Here is a 16,314-nt window from a genome sequence, read left to right as displayed (position 1 = left end):
TCACCACCATAATGGTTTTACAGTGCCTGGCCTTGAGCAATTAACTGCATATTATTGTGCCCCAGGGCTGAAACAGGCCATGATATATGGAGGATGGGGGGAGAAAAGGGGAGTAGTTTAGAAGATAAGAGGAGAAGGTAGAGGAAAGAAACAAACATACACAACGATGGCTGGATGCAGGGGGGGTAGAAGGACACTGTGTATGTTAGTGGACACACAAGTGCGTTTGAAGTCAGGGATTATTGAATCACATGAAAGTTGGTCGACAGGACTGACAAGAGATGCAGATGATGGCAAGCAATGTTGAATGAAGGCCATTTCTCATACAATGCAGGTACAGTACTAGATTCAGTCAGAGCATGGTTGTGGAAGAACCATGAGATATGCTCAAGAGTGTCCTTGAAGGGTGGAGGCTTCTTCTCCAGATAAGGTTCTTATTGACATAAACGCATGGTTTGAAATGATAAGTGTTTGAATTTTGTGTGTGAAATGTTATGAACATTAATTAATAATGAAACATCTTTTTTTAGTTTTGTGGACATAATGTTTAATTTAAACGGTTATTGTACTATTTAATGAATGTAAATAAATATAAGATACTTACATTTCCCCCCAGGTAAAACCATACAGTAAACTGGTAGTGCCAAGTAGTGCCAAGCCAACTGGCCAGCAGTAAGAGTGCCAAGATTTGGCATTATGCAGATACATGCGATGAACACAAAAAGGTAGGGAAATGCATAAGGTCTGTACCAAGGTTGCTATTAAAAAGGCTCGAGGAGTAGAACCCATGGTCTATAGTGATGCATTATTACGGATGTGCAATCACATGCTACAGACAGTGAACACAATGCCCGACTCTAAGATGCCTAAAGTGCAGAGTGAGTGCTGAGCGTGGGAGAGCCAGCTGTATGCATTCCAAAACAGCCAGTTCACTCTGGGAAATGAGAGTCACGAGAAAGCTAAGTTTACACTTCTGTTGATCTCATTATCTTGAGGTCTATTTGACTCATCTGTTTGATAAGCCGAGTGATAGGATAAGAAGAAGAGGCACAATCCAGGGCATACATGTCCTTCCTCTTCTTCTTCAAATTCTTAAACTCGGTTGCGGTGCTTGCCTTGAATTGTCACGGCAACGCGCATCCCTCTATGACTTGTAATGTGTTCCGTTGCCTCGTTCATGCTCAATAAATACCCCAATCATGATAATACAAATAAAATAATAATAAAGAGAGAAAGCAGTCGCTGTGCAAAAATGTAGATTGTACTATATAGATATGGTACATGTCAGAACATAGTGTTAATTGTGTTATTGAAGAAGCTTATCATGTTCTCACAGAGAGATAAGGTCATGAGAATGCTGCGCTGCTCGTATGTTTTTCGGTTATTTGGATATTTGGAAATTATGATGAGCTCTTTGGTGGAATTTATAGAAGACATGGGCCCTCATTACTATTATTATTATTTTTAGTTACATGGTTAAACAAAATAACCTTTAACCTTTACATAACAAAACATTTCCAATAATTTCATTATTAGTTTGGTATGCCGCCATTAATTCTGTCCGAATACCGGCAAACAGACGTACCGTTACCCATGCCTGATATCCCAGAATTTCCAGGATATTACAGGTGCCGGCAATGATGGTAATTCCCCATTCCATGTAGTCATCATAGGACACTGTGGGGGGAATTGCCGGCTTTTGGCTGGAGGAAAATCAGTCGACCCCTACCGCCAAACTTGCAGAAAAGTGGCAGTAATGGAATTAAAGACCACTTTTTTTCCCGCACCGCCAAACTATGAGGGCCATGGTAATTCGCACTATCCTTGTGCATGCTTTGACATATTGTGGTGACAAAGATTGTGTTTCGGACTTTCTTTGTTCAAGTGACTGGTTCTTCCATTTTAGCTAGAGAAGGACTTCTGTGAACCAGTTGCTCTATTTTCTTTGTCAAGTCAAAAGTTAGACTGATTGTCCTTAAAGGTGTTGGGGGGGCACAGTAGCACATATGTACATATATGTGCAGCACAAACTACTTTTGTGATTCACTGTGTGTACTATTTTCGATACAAGAAGGCTTTCTCCATTGAAATGTTTTGAGACTGCAATTGTAACGTTTTGCTCAGTTTTCTCCAAAGAAGGTTTCTTATGCAGATAATGGGCACGGATAATATCTGGATTTAATGTGATTGATTAGGTTCATTTATGCAACCCATCAGTTGCAGAGGTCGGAATTGGCCTTGCCATCCTGGTATTTCATAATTCCTTAATGGTATCTTCCAGTGTTGCTGGTAGATCTTGAGTCCCGCCCATTGGCCCATTTCATTCAAGTATCATTAGGTATGCTATTGGCAAGAGTCATGTTTCTTTGTGCCATTAACTGAACTACAAATGGAGAAAAGGAGAAAAAATGGCTTGTTTGTCTAAAGAACCCTATGTGACAATGTTTCAAGATAGTTTGGTTATGAATCTGGGTTCTGGTTTTGCGACTAGAGTCCTGTCTAGCTTCGATTTGAATGTGGCCAGTATTTTACCAATTCCAAGCCTTCCTTGACTTCTTGTCTGTAAAGAAAGAGCTTTCATCTTTGAGATCTCTTTTGGCACATCTGGCTCTACCTAGAAACGAATTTGATATTCCACACATCTAGCAATTTACAGGGTAATTCATAGAAAATCGCACAAAAGTGGCGCACGCGACTGTCGCACAGCATGCCCGTGCGAATGTCTGCGCCAGCCGCGTGCGCTAAAATCGATTTCCGCGCACAGCGTATTCATGGATTTTCGCACCCAAAACCAGCTGTGGCGCAGCGTGGCGCAGCGACCCTGCAGCAGCGACAGTTACGCCCCCAAGAACGCCCTCGCGCAAGGAAAAGCCTTCAAAATCCCCAAATAATCGCAAAGGGCTGCGCTAACCCTGGACCAGTTCACAGGGCTGGCAAACGCCAAGCGGGGAACGTGTATTACAGGGGTCCGTGGGAAGTATCACACGCGATTCCAGCAGGGTACGTGTATTCCAGGGGTGCGCGGGAAGTTCCACACGCGATTGGCCCCGTGCGAGCAGGGTACGTGTATTCCAGGGGTGCGCGGGAAGATCCACACGCGATTTCAGCAGGGTACGTGTATTTCAGGGGTGTGAGGGAAGTTCCACACGCGATTGGCCCCGTGCGAGCAGGGTACGTGTACTTCAGGGGTGCGCGGGAAGTTCCACACGCGATTGGCCGTGTGCGAGCAGGGTACGTGTATTTCAGGGGTGCGCGGGAAGTTCCACACGCAATTTCAGCAGGGTACGTGTATTTCAGGTGTTCTGGGGAGTACTACACGTGAATTGGCCGCGTGGGTCCTCCCAGGTGTTCGCTCTACAACCTCCACAGCCCCTGCAGGCAGCCCACACCACGGGGGACTACCCTGCACCCCTGCTCATGTCCCGCACGCAGCCTTACCACCATGGGCATGCCCCCCAGCCAACCCACATGTCACCTTGCACTACTGATCAACAATGCATGTCTCCCACCACCCCCACCCCCCAGCAGTGCAGGGGCAACCTCCACCAGGCCCCCACTCATGTCTACCACCACCCCCACCCCCCAGCCACCAGGGGCAGATTCCACCAGGCCCCCACTCATGTCCCCTATTACCCCCACCCCCCCGCAGTGCAGGGGCACCCTCCACCAGGCCCCCACTCATGTCTCCCACCACCCCCCACCCCCCAGCCACCAGGGGCACCCTCCACCAGGCCCCCACTCATGTCTCCCACCACCCCACCCCCCAGCCACCAGGGGCAGATTCCACCAGGCCCCCACTCATGTCTACCACCACCCCCACCCCCCAGCCACCAGGGGCAGATTCCACCAGGCCCCCACTCATGTCTACCACCACCCCCACCCCCCAGCAGTGCAGGGGCACCCTCCACCAGGCCCCCACTCATGTCTCCCACCACCCCCACCCCCCAGCAGTCAGGGGGAGCCTCCACCAGGCCCCCACTCATGTCCCCTATTACCCCCACCCCCCAGCAGTGCAGGGGCAGCCTCCAACAGGCCCCCACTCATGTCTACCACCACCCCCACCCCCCAGCAGTGCAGGGGCAGCCTCCACCAGGCCCCCACCCATGTCTACCACCACCCCCACCCCCAGCCACCAGGGGCAGATTCCACCAGGCCCCCACTCATGTCTACCACCACCCCCAGCCACCAGGGGCAGATTCCACCAGGCCCCCACTCATGTCTACCACCACCCCCACCCCCCAGCAGTGCAGGGGCACCCTCCACCAGGCCCCCACTCATGTCTCCCACCACCCCCACCCCCCAGCAGTCAGGGGCAGCCTCCACCAGGCCCCCACTCATGTCCCCTATTACCCCCACCCCCCAGAAGTGCAGGGGCAGCCTCCAACAGGCCCCTACTCATGTCTACCACCACCCCCACCCCCAGCAGTGCAGGGGCAGCCTCCACTAGGCCCCCACCCATGTCTACCACCACCCCCACCCCCCCAGCCACCAGGGGCAGCCTCCGCCAGGCCCCCACCCATGTCTACCACCACCCCCACCCCCCAGCCACCAGGGGCAGATTCCACCAGGCCCCCACTCATGTCCCCTATTACCCCCACCCCCCGCAGTGCAGGGGCACCCTCCACCAGGCCCCCACTCATGTCTACCACCACCCCCACCCCCCAGCAGTCAGGGGCAGCCTCCACCAGGCCCCCACTCATGTCCCCTATTACCCAAACCCCCCCGCAGTGCAGGGGCACCCTCCACCAGGCCCCCACTCATGTCTCCCACCACCCCATCCCCCCGCAGTGCAGGGGCACCCTCCACCAGGCCCCCACTCATGTCTCCCACCACCCCCCACCCCCCAGCCACCAGGGGCAGATTCCACCAGGACCCCACTCATGTCTCCCACCACCCCCACCCCCCAGCAGTCAGGGGCAGCCTCCACCAGGCCCCCACTCATGTCCCCTATTACCCCCACCCCCCCGCAGTGCAGGGGCACCCTCCACCAGGCCCCCACTCATGTCTCCCACCACCCCCACCCCACAGCCACCAGGGGCAGATTCCACCAGGCCCCCACTCATGTCTACCACCACCCCCACCCCCCAGCCACCAGGGGCAGATTCCACCAGGCCCCCACTCATGTCTACCACCACCCCCACCCCCCAGCAGTCAGGGGCAGCCTCCACCAGGCCCCCACTCATGTCCCCTATTACCCCCACCCCCCGCAGTGCAGGGGCACCCTCCACCAGGCCCCCACTCATGTCTCCCACCACCCCCACCCCCCAGCCACCAGGGGCAGATTCCACCAGGCCCCCACTCATGTCTACCACCACCCCCACCCCCCAGCCACAAGGGGCAGATTCCACCAGGCCCCCACTCATGTCTACTACCACCCCCACCCCCCAGCAGTGCAGGGGCACCCTCCACCAGGCCCCCACTCATGTCTCCCACCACCCCCACCCCCCAGCCACCAGGGGCAGATTCCACCAGGCCCCCACTCATGTCCCCTATTACCCCAACGCCCCCGCAGTGCAGGGGCACCTTCCACCAGGCCCCCACTCATGTCTCCCACCACCCCCCAGCCACCAGGGGCACCCTCCACCAGGCCCCCACTCATGTCTCCCACCACCCCCACCCCCCAGCCACCAGGGGCAGATTCCACCAGGCCCCCACTCATGTCTACCACCACCCCCACCCCCCAGCAGTGCAGGGGCACCCTCCACCAGGCCCCCACTCATGTCTCCCACCAGCCCCAGCCCCCAGCAGTCAGGGGCAGCCTCCACCAGGCCCCCACTCATGTCTACCACCACCCCCACCCCCCAGCAGTGCAGGGGCAGCCTCCACCAGGCCCCCACCCATGTCTACCACCACCCCCACCCCCAGCCACCAGGGGCAGCCTCCACCAGGCCCCCAACCATGTCTACCACCACCCCCACCCCCCAGCCACCAGGGGCAGCCTCCACCAGGCCCCCACTCATGTCCCCTATTATCCCCACCCCCCGCAGTGCAGGGGCAACCTCCACCAGGCCCCCACTCATGTCTCCCACCACCCCCACCCCCCAGCAGACAGGGGCAGCCTCCACCAGGCCCCCACTCATGTCCCCTATTACCCCCACCCCCCCGCAGTGCAGGGTCACCCTCCACCAGGCCCCCACTCATGTCTCCCACCACCCCCCACCCTCCAGCCACCAGGGGCAGATTCCACCAGGCCCCCACTCATGTCTCCCACCACCCCCACCCCCCAGCAGTCAGGGGCAGCCTCCACCAGGCCCCCACTCATGTCCCCTATTACCCCCACCCCCCGCAGTGCAGGGGCACCCTGCACCAGGCCCCCACTCATGTCTACCACCACCCCCACCCCCCAGCCACCAGGGGAACCCTCCAACAGGCCCCCACCCATGTCTACCACCTCCCCCACCCCCCAGCCGCCAGGAGCAGCCTCCACCAGGCCCCCACCCATGTCTACCACCACCCCCACCCCCCAGCCACCAGGGGCAGCCTCCACCAGGCCCCCACTCATGTCTCCTTTTACCCTCACCCCCCCGCAGTGCAGGGGCAGCCTCCACCAGGCCCCCACTCATGTCCCCTATTACCCCCACCCCCCGCAGTGCAGGGGCAGCCTCCACCAGGCCCCCACTAATGTCTCCCACCACCCCCACCCCCCAGCCACCAGGGGCAGATTCCACCAGGCCCCCACTCATGTCTCCCACCACCCCCACCCCCCAGCAGTCAGGGGCAGCCTCCACCAGGCCCCCACTCATGTCCCCTATTACCCCCACCCCCCCGCAGTGCAGGGGCACCCTCCACCAGGCCCCCACTCATGTCTACCACCACCCCCACCCCCCAGCAGTCAGGGCCAGCCTCCACCAGGCCCCCACTCATGTCCCCTATTACCCCCCCCCCGCAGTGCAGGGGCACCCTCCACCAGGCCCCCACTCATGTCTCCCACCACCCCCCACCCCCCAGCCACCAGGGGCAGATTCCACCAGGCCCCCACTCATGTCTCCCACCACCCCCAAACCCCAGCAGTCAGGGGCAGCCTCCACCAGGCCCCCACTCATGTCCCCTATTACCCCCACCCCCCGCAGTGCAGGGGCACCCTCCACCAGGCCCCCACTCATGTCTCCCACCACCCCCACCCCCCAGCCACCAGGGGCAGATTCCACCAGGCCCCCACTCATGTCTCCCACCACCCCCACCCCCCAGCAGTCAGGGGCAGCCTCCACCAGGCCCCCACTCATGTCCCCTATTACCCCCATCCCCCCGCAGTCAGTGCAGGGGCACCCTCCACCAGGCCCCCACTCATGTCTCCCACCACCCCCACCCCCCAGGGGCAGATTCCACCAGGCCCCCACTCATGTCTACCACCACCCCCACCCCCCAGCCACCAGGGGCAGATTCCACCAGGCCCCCACTCATGTCTACCACCACCCCCACCCCCCAGCAGTGCAGGGCACCCTCCACCAGGCCCCCACTCATGTCTCCCACCACCCCCACCCCCCAGCAGTCAGGGGCAGCCTCCACCAGGCCTCCAATAATGTCTCCTATTACCCCCACCCCCCGCAGTGCAGGGGCACCCTCCACCAGGCCCCCACTCATGTCTCCCACCACCCCCACCCCCCAGCAGTCAGGGGCAGCCTCCACCAGGCCCCCACTCATGTCCCCTATTACCCCCACCCCCCGCAGTGCAGGGGCACCCTCCACCAGGCCCCCACTCATGTCTCCCACCACCCCCACCCCCCAGCCACCAGGGGCAGATTCCACCAGGCCCCCACTCATGTCTACCACCACCCCCACCCCCCAGCCACCGGGGCAGATTCCACCAGGCCCCCACTCATGTCTACCACCACCCCCACCCCCCAGCAGTGCAGGGGCACCCTCCACCAGGCCCCCACTCATGTCTCCCACCACCCCCACCCCCCAGCCACCAGGGGCAGATTCCACCAGGCCCCCACTCATGTCCCCTATTACCCCCACCCCCCAGCAGTGCAGGGGCAGCCTCCAACAGGCCCCCACTCATGTCTACCACCACCTCCACCCCCCAGCAGTCAGGGGCAGCCTCCACCAGGCCCCCACTCATGTCCCCTATTACCCCCACCCCCCCGCAGTGCAGGGGCACCCTCCACCAGGCCCCACTCATGTCTCCCACCACCCCCCACCCCCCAGGGGCAGATTCCACCAGGCCCCCACTCATGTCTCCCACCACCCCAACCCCCCAGCAGTCAGGGGCAGCCTCCACCAGGCCCCCACTCATGTCCCCTATTACCCCCACCCCCCCCGCAGTGCAGGGGCACCCTCCACCAGGCCCCCACTCATGTCTCCCACCACCGCACCCCCCAGCCACCAGGGGCAGATTCCACGAGGCCCCCACTCATGTCTACCACCACCCCCACCCCCCAGCCACCAGGGGCAGATTCCACCAGGCCCCCACTCATGTCTACCACCACCCCCAGCAGTCAGGGGCAGCCTCCACCAGGCCCCCACTCATGTCCCCTATTACCCCCACCCCCCGCAGCGCAGGGGCACCCTCCACCAGGCCCCCACTCATGTCTCCCACCACCCCCACCCCCCAGCCACCAGGGGCAGATTCCACCAGGCCCCCACTCATGTCTACCACCACCCCCACCCCCCAGCCACCAGGGGCAGATTCCACCAGGCTCCCACTCATGTCTACCACCACCCCCACCCCCCAGCAGTGCAGGGGCACCCTCCACCAGGCCCCCACTCATGTCTCCCACCACCCCCACCCCCCAGCAGTCAGGGGCAGCCTCCACCAGGCCCCCACTCATGTCCCCTATTACCCCCACCCCCCCGCAGTGCAGGGGCACCCTCCACCAGGCCCCCACTCATGTCTCCCACCACCCCCACCCCCCAGCCACCAGGGGCAGATTCCACCAGGCCCCCACTCATGTCTACCACCACCCCCACCCCCCAGCCACCAGGGGCAGATTCCACCAGGCCCCCACTCATGTCTACCACCACCCCCACCCCCCAGCAGTGCAGGGGCACACTCCACCAGGCCCCCACTCATGTCTCCCACCACCCCCACCCCCCAGCCACCAGGGGCAGATTCCACCAGGCCCCCACTCATGTCTACCACCACCCCCACCCCCCAGGGGCAGATTCCACCAGGCCCCCACTCATGTCCCCTATTATCCCCACCCCCCAGCACTGTGGGGCACCTGCCAGCAGGCCCCCACTCATGTCCAACTCATGTTCCCCTGCACCCCCACCCCCCAGCACCGTGGGGCACCTGCCAGCAGGCCCCCACTCATGTCCAACTCATGTTCCCCTGCACCCCCACCCCCCAGCACCGTGGGGCACCTGCCAGCAGGCCCCCACTCATGTCCAACTCATGTTCCCCTGCACCCCCACCCCCCAGCACCGTGGGGCACCTGCCAGCAGGCCCCCACTCATGTCCAACTCATGTTCCCCTGCCAACATGTCATCACAATCTAGATCCCCGGTTCCCATGGTCAGCCTCCAAATGCAAAACACCCACCCGAGTATTGCATCCACCCACTCAGAAATGGAAACAACATGATAGAACTGCAATTGCAAGTTTGGAAACAAACACATGTCCCTCACATACACCCAATGGGTGTCAGTGATTTTCCAAACCCGTATCATGATATGCATGAAACCAATGAGATGATACTACACATTGAAGTTTGATCTAAAAATATGTATTAAAGAAAACAAGAATTGAATCAAAAATAAACTAACAGAAATGGGAATGTAAAAAAAGTAAAAAGAAGCATGTCCATGAAAAAAATGCAAAACCAAAAATCAGAATCCAAAGGAATGGTGTCCAAAGTCACAGTCCAGAAAAGAAAATCCAATGTGAAATCATAATAGAAAGCCATTGCTCCATGGGTACATGTTAAAAAGAAACGAAAATCCAACAGTGAACTATGTACAGGTGAACAAGCCAGGGTCCATGATCCCAACAAAAGAAATGAAACCTATCTAACAACACTACCTAATAAAAAATAACTATATACAAAAATGTGGCCCATTGTCCAAAAGGTCCAAAGAAAAAGCAAAAACAAAGGAAACCTAACACTAACTACATAACTATTTACATGGGCAGCGGGCTAGTCCAACGGCTCACTGGATGTTGTCATGGGCCAGGGCATCATCGAACTCCTGTTCAATGGCTTGGAGGCGGGCATGTTCCCTGGCCCCGAGGTCTCGCAGGGATAAAGCAGTGTCCAGCTCCAACTCCCTGCGAAGACCCTCGAGGCACTCAGCCCGCCTCAGCGCCCTCCGCATGGAGTTCTCCGCCCTGACCATTGTGAGCCGTTCCTCCTCTGCCCGCTGCCGCTCCGCACCTATCCGCTGGCCCAACCGCTCCCACACGGAAGCCACTCCCATTCCAGGGTTCTCCTGCCCTCCGGCCGATGCCTGCACCCCTGATGTTGATGGCCCTGAGCCATGATGCCTCCCACGTCGAGCCTGCCGCTGCCTCCGACGCAACTGCCTGTGCCAGCACGACGGCATCCAGGCTGATGGTATCCACCAACGCCGTTGTGCACGTGCCCTGCCCGATGATGCCGTCACATCCTCCATCTGCTGGGGTCCAGTTGCTGGTGTGTCCACCCCTGCCGGACCTCCGACTCCCGACTGTGGCAGGGATGGGATCCCCACTGAGCCGGCTGCATTGGTCAGGGCAGGTCCACAGGGGGCCCTGGTGGCATCTGGGCCGGAAGACGGCATGGAGAACGACTGGTGCATAGTCTCCACAGAGGAGGAGAGGGTCGCCAGATTGGCCGACACATGTAGGAAACCCCCGACCATGGCCGTTCCCAACTGGGCCATGTCGGCACGGTGCTCTCCGTGATGACGTGCATGCTCCTCCCGGGAAGCACGCACCTCATCACGAATTGCACCTGTGCGCAATGCGACACCAATCAGGACCTTCTCCATACGGCCAGGGGTCCCCTCGTACGCAGGTGGAGGGGAGTCAGATGACATGGACATCCCCCCTACCTGCGGACGGGCCTGGGATGGGGCATCCCTGCTGGTGCATGGTGGTGCAGTCACAGTGTCAGGGACAGTGACATGCACAGGCCCCTCCACGGCGACCTGTGCTGCCTCCTGCCCCTGGACTGCAACACTTGCACCAGCAGGGATGCCCCCACCAGGCCCCATGTGCGCCTCAGTAGCGGCCTCCTCCTCCTCTGTGGAAACTACCAACCTGGATGGCTCCACCCCGTCTTCCGCCGTTGCAAGCCCCTGTGGGGGCTCACCCACCCCTTCCGCTGCAGCCGTGGGGGCATCCCTGCCGCTTTGCTCCACAGAGCCGTCTCCGCCCTCTTCTTCACGTGGCGCTGTGTAGAGGGAGACATAGAACACAAGCATCAGGGTACTGTACAATGGTCCCCTAGACAGGAAGCAATAGCAGATGAGTGGCACTGTCAAAGATCACTTCCATCATGTCCCTCCACAACACATGGCTCAGTGCAGGTAAAACACATGCGGTAACAGGCATGGCGCATGCTATGGACATTAGCATACATGTCCAAGTTATTCTTTAAACATACACTGTTGTTTTGGAACTCACATGCATCATGTGCCATGCCTATCACATGCACACACTTCACCCTAGTTTCATCCATCTGTCCTCGTACACCACAGACACAGTGGATAGAAGGATGACTAGGCTGCATCATTGAACCGGAACATTGCCACAGACATGTGTCATGCATCCAAGGCATTCACAAGTCACAGACACGCTGGTCAGACACACAGACATGGACAGCATATATGTACATGGCATCAGCACCCATCCCTCACCCATGTCCAGGAACAGAGACTGGCATGCTTTCATGTGGCCATTCCGCATAGGGCAACCCATGTTGCATTTGAACACATGCACCAACCGTGTGGTTCACACATTACTGGTCTCACATGCATGACGTCCCTGCACACACACATGCATACATGGGCTATGTCACACATACAGGCAAGTATCAGACAACCAGCACACTGCGACATGCCCTGTTTCACACAGCAATGCTTGGCCACTTACCGCTCAACTCCAGACGGGTCTGCCTCTCAAGGATCTGGCCGTGGAGCGCTGGGCCTACGCGTTCCAGGACCCTCATCTGGATGGTACTCATGCTGCCCCGGCCCCCTCCACGAGGCCCCAGGCCTTCAACAGGGTCCTGGACATGCAGTCATCCCAGCGCTTCTTGACATGTTGGTAGTCGCGGACTGCCACCCCCTCCGCGTTGATGGCAGTCACGATGTCCGTCCAGATCTGAGTCCGTCCTTCCTTGTTGGCGCGCTTACTTCCGAAGAGGGCATCATACTGCCCCAGGACTTGCTCCACCAGGACACCAACTTCGGTGGCACTGAAGCTGGTGCCCCTCTGCCTCTCTGGCCGGGGGTTGCCAGTGGTGCCAGATGTAGCAGTGCCCGACATGGCAACCCCAGAGGCAGGAGTGGGTGGGCAACTGGGTCCTGGGGCTGGGCTGTGGAGCGATGGTATCCCAGTCGGGAGTCTTCTGTTCCAGCAGGGGTGGACACAGCAAATGGACCCCTGCAGATGGCTGATGTGCAGGCACCAAATGGCAGGGCACGGTGGCAGCAGGCAGGCAGGCAGGCAGCAGCAGATGGCTCGTGGGAGGCTGCTCGGGGATCTGGGGGGCAGTAATTTGGCCTTTTGGGCAGGAGCGTGGTCTTCCGTGTGCTTACGCGTGGCCAGCTTGATACGGAGTGATTTGGCACGTGAAAATCCTGCACGTCTGCGTGTAAATCGAGGAAAGGCCCTTAGCACCTATGCACGTCAGCACGCATATGCGATTTCATTGGACCAAAGGCCCTTAGCGCGTGAGCGCGTCTGTGACGTGAGGCGCGCGGGTGTTTCCCTCATTACACGTGATGACAGAGCACACGTGGATTTCCACCTATCGCGTGTGGAACTTCCTGCGCACCCCAGAAATACACGTACCCAGGCCAATCGCGTGTACGCTCACTTCCCTCCGATTACACGCGATGACACTCGGACGTGCATTTTCATTTCATTGGCCCAAAGGCCACCATGCGCAGCTGTGACGTCACGCGCATGGCCGTAGAGAATGGCGCGTGTAAAAATGAAGAGCGTAATTGGTGGAAATGGCCTCATTGCGTATGCGCGTCTGTGACGTGTGTATAAAAGGTACGTGTATGACGCCATTTCCTTGTACGTGCTTTTAGTGGAGAGCGAGTGGGTGAAATCTGTACTTCTTGTCGGTTCACACGCGATTTACTTCACAGCGTTTCCAGTTCGTACTCCCTGTTACCTCTGACAGTTTTTTCTCTTTTCCTCTTCTTCCTGGGCCTGTTTCCTCAAACAGCTTCCCTACTACTGTTGTCCTGTCTCCTCAGACAGCGTACAATTCTTCTTTTGGCGGGGGTCTTGCCAACGCGCACACGCGCATATTTTCCACGCTTTTGTTCCTGGCAGACGGTGAGTCGCGCACGTATCTAACATCTGTGCTTGCCCCGTGTGTCGCGTACCCCTTCAGAGGTCATTCTAGGCTGCGTGTGACACGCATACGTTCATTCTTGTGTTCCTGGGTGCCACAGCGTAGTGCAGGTTTTTTTTTCCACGCACGTGGTCTAGGAGGGGTTGCGTGCACCTTACTTCCATTTTTTGGGCTACCTGTGCGTTGCGTGACCCGTCATCTTTCCCCAGGGGTGACATACAGCCTTGCTAGAGCACTAGGGTACGATTACAATCTGGTACCCAAGCCCTTTGACCCCCCAATTGCCCAGGACAATAGTTCACATCAACTCCGATACGCACACTAACATCAGTGCCATGGCTGGGAGGTGAACAAGCCGTAAGGGTGGCAAAGGTGGCCGAGCCCCAAGTGGTGGCCGTGGTGGATCCGGTAGGGGACGTGGCCGTGACTTGCAGGGTGCCCCTAGCCCCCCATGTGTGGAGGAGCAGTCAGGGACACCCATGCCCCCCCCTGGTTGAGGTTACCGTGGCTGACACCATCCATGCTCAGCCCTTGTTGGAACAGCCCACTGTGGAACCAGACCTGGCACAGGGTGACTCCATGGCTGACTTCCAGGTCAGCAGGTCTAGGCCACGTGCGCCGGTGAACGTTGGTGTCATCAGGCCACGTGGATCAGGGGCAGCTAGGTCATCTGCTGCCCCGCGTAGGCAGGCTGGGGAGGCTGCAGGGGCAGCTGCGGCTCCATCCACCCCACCTCTCACACACCCAGCCAGGACAGTGTCGGTCCAAGTACATCATGCTGACATTCCCCCTGACACCATCAGACTTGAGATAATGCCTGCATCAACTCCCATGCTGAGTGTGCAATCCCACGCTCCTGCCCCTAGTGTCCAGAGCGGCGCAGGACACTCCGGATCCCCACCACCTTCCAAGCAGAAGAGGAAGAGTGCTCGTCCAGTAGAGGCTGATGCCCCAGACACGGCTACACAGTCCGGCCCGTCAAGGAAGGCCAGCTTCAATGAGGCCGAACTGAATGCACTTGTAGAGTATGTGTCCGCACATGACAGCGAAATGGTGATTGTTGCAGGATCCAAGACCACACCTGCACAACGTCAGGCACACTGGCAGACCATTGCGGACATCATAAGTGCCCTTGGAATCGTGAGGCGCACAGCTAATGATTGCTACAAGCGCTGGAATGACCTGAAGCGCAGGGCAAAGAATAGGCTGGCCTCAAGTCATGCCGCAACTCTAGTGACTGGAGGTGGGTCTCCAGCAGACGACATAGAACTCACTCCACATGAGCAGGTTGCTGGGACCTACGTCACGGAGGAACAGATCCAAGGCGTGGGAGTAGTGGCAGATTACGAGGCATTGTCCGGTGAGTGCACATGCATGTGTGTGTCATCCATGTGCATGTTGTGTGTGGGAGGGCTTCTGTTTGTGTGCCAGGGGAGGGTGTGTGTGCCTGAGTGGTTCGGCTCACCCATGTGCATCTTCCTAAACATTCTTGGCACCAGCATTTGTGTGTAGCAGCATCCCTTCGGCCAACATTAGACATCCAGCCCAACACCACGCCAGTTGCCCTTGGAGTGTCATCTTGCCACTACACTGTTGCTTATTTACCTCTGCTTATTCAGGCAGATTGTTTGCATACCACCACTTTTACTCAGGATTCCTCAGTCCTATTGTCACATGTCTGACATGGCTATGGTACAGTGGACTGGCTCAGTTTCGTGGACATGATTAGTTTGGACATGTCCCTGTGCTATAGTACCATTTTTGACTGGCAGCTGCATGTTAAACATTAGAACCATTACAATGAAAATAATCAATCATATGAACAAACTGGACTGAATGAACAATTGGTGACCTCCTCTCCCTCTTCACTTCATGGCTAGGGTACATGCCATCTGTGTGATGGCATGTGTATTTGACCTGCCAATCACTGGCCAATGTGTGATGGCACTGCTAGGCAGCATGCAGCAAATGTGTTCATCTTCCATCTTGGTGTCATCAATGTGTGGCATCTGCCTCCCCATCACACGCAGTGACGGTGCATGCATGGGAGTGTTTTCGTCATGTGGGACATGTGTCAATCAAGTACTGTTTCTGTAGCCTCTCAGCCCTCATTGTGTGCCATGGTGCTAATGCCTGTTTCCATTTGTTTTCTTTTATGTCTTTGCAGGGGAAGACACACCTGATACTGCTGGGGTTGTGGAGATGGTGCAGACCCAGGAGGGGTCTGAGGGCCGACCGACCACCAGTGAGGGACGTGGTGTGGTGGTGGGTGAGAACCCACAACTGCTGCAGGTCGTGCTCTCAAGGGGTGTCTCTGGCTGCACCTCCCCCGAGCTGTACTCAGGTGTTGATTCGGATGATGAGACCTACGTGCCGTCGCAGGTGAGTGTTCCTGGGAGGGATTCTGTTCTGTCCGACCCACCTGCACCAGGGTTAGAACCCTCAATGGGGATATCAGTGTTGGCAGGTACGCCTTTGGTGGTTACGGATGCAGGGTCACACTCCGCGACATCTGATCCTGTTCCTGGGCCAGCAGATCAGAGGGGGAATGCAGTCCTGCAGCCTCAGGCAGTGCCGGCACAGCAAGGCGCAGTTCGCCTTGCCCCAGACAGGTGTGGTGCCCGCCGACGTGGTGGCCGTACGCCACCTGGCAATACCGCATGGGAGCAATCCATTTACGGTATGGCAACCCAACAGGCAGCATCATCAGAGATGATGGCTCAGGCCATGGATAGGGTGGCCACTTCCATTGTCCCCCCCGAAAGGCTGATGGAGCGACTACAGCAGGCAACCGACTCCATCTGCCAGTCACACAGGGAGGACATGTTGGCGTCCAACAGGGACAGGCGGGCGGCAC

At 58.1% G+C, this 16,314-nt stretch overlaps 1 protein-coding gene across 1 annotated transcript in view; it reads right to left on the bottom strand.

Moving 5' to 3' along the window:
• LRIT1 (leucine rich repeat, Ig-like and transmembrane domains 1) overlaps positions 1-16,314 on the bottom strand; it is a 236,499-nt gene that overhangs the window by 14,422 nt on the left and 205,763 nt on the right. The gene's annotated exons all lie outside the window — the stretch shown is intronic.

Source organism: Ambystoma mexicanum, chromosome 8 (genome assembly GCF_040938575.1).
Source record: "Ambystoma mexicanum isolate Mex_15411 chromosome 8, UKY_AmexF1_1, whole genome shotgun sequence".
Lineage (NCBI taxonomy): Eukaryota > Metazoa > Chordata > Amphibia > Caudata > Ambystomatidae > Ambystoma > Ambystoma mexicanum.
The sequence above is the reverse complement of the archived record's forward strand: the minus strand, read 5'-3'. Positions and strand labels throughout refer to the sequence as shown.